Consider the following 1,625-nt stretch of genomic DNA (forward strand, 5'->3'; position numbering starts at 1 on the left):
CCCAGTGAGAGGATACCCCGGGCCATTGAGAGAGATACGTCACTGGACCGCCCTCTCAATTCACTGACCTCTGTCGAGCAGGGATTTCAATGAAGAGGGTCAGGCTGTGGACGAATGGGCTCACTTCTCTTTCTGTCTTCAACGTTTCTTTCTTCTTCCACTCTTCTTTCTGCTTCTTCTCTTTCTTCTTCCACTTTTCTTTCTTTTTTCTTCTTTCGTTTATTAAGAAAAGGAAGTTGATTAATACATGAGTGTACTGTAACCAAATGGATATTCGTTAATCTGGAAGGGGCCCACAAGGATTTTCCTAGATGTTAGCCCCAATAGCATTAATTCGTATGACAACTATACGCCAACACACACACACACACATATATATGAATGTACATATATATAAAATTATATATATATATATATATATATATATATATATATATATATATATATATATATTATATATTTATATATATATATACATACCAACATCATACAATTTTCCTACACATGAGTGACTCCAATGAAAAAAAAAAAACAAGCCACAATGAACACAACCACAGTAACACTTTAACTATCAGTTCCCAACGAGCCATTTGGGATGAGATTATCACCCTGTGGTCTACCACACCACCTGCTACGACCCAATAGTTAGAACTAACAACACTGACTGATTTGCCTCAATTCCAGAATAATGAAAAATAATTAAATATATCCAATACTCTTCTTCATTCCTACATCTACTTCCGGTCAGAGGGCATCATCGGTACTTTCGGTAATCGATGTATAAGGGTCTTCAGTTCATGAGAAGTCTGTCGCTTCGTCACTCGGAATCCCTGAACACAAGAGTTATTTGCATTTCATTTCCACGCATGATCAGCGCCATCGATCTGCGGCACTGGCGTTTAAGGATTGCGTATTTACGTAAACGCGCATATGCGTTTGTAAGTGTATATGTGTATGCAATGTATATAATATATATACTATATATATATACATATATAAATATATATATATATATATATATTACACACATATATATATATATATACACACATATATATATATATTATATATTACATATATATATGTGTATATATATATATATATATATATACATATAAAACATATAATATATATATATATATAATTATATATTATATATACATACATACATACATACATACATACATACATACATACGCAGATAAACAGACAGACAGACATAAATAAAGTACACATAACCACTAGTATCTATTCATTCACCCCCAAAAGCGACGATGTTTACAGTCGCGTCCTTTTTCCTCCTCTTTATCCAGAAGGCGTAAAGGGGACAGGGACTGATGACGTCCATATTCAAAGATACAAGGACATATGGACTCTGGTTTTCCAAGTAAAAGGGAGGTCGGCATATTATGTACCCCGGGGGATACTCTCCGAATTGGATACACACTGTATCTCCTCCTCCTTTTGTCTAGAGCGAGACAGTTCTTCCTGAAACAGGATACGTGTGGGATGTATCCCATGATGTGAAATGTATTACGCATGCACCTTGAATATATATGTTACGTGGGGGAAATATATCATGCATATTAAACTTGTCGTAAGCGTGGATGAACGTGATGCTTAGG

This window comes from Macrobrachium rosenbergii, chromosome 37 (genome assembly GCF_040412425.1).
Source record: "Macrobrachium rosenbergii isolate ZJJX-2024 chromosome 37, ASM4041242v1, whole genome shotgun sequence".
Classification (NCBI taxonomy): Eukaryota; Metazoa; Arthropoda; class Malacostraca; order Decapoda; family Palaemonidae; genus Macrobrachium; species Macrobrachium rosenbergii.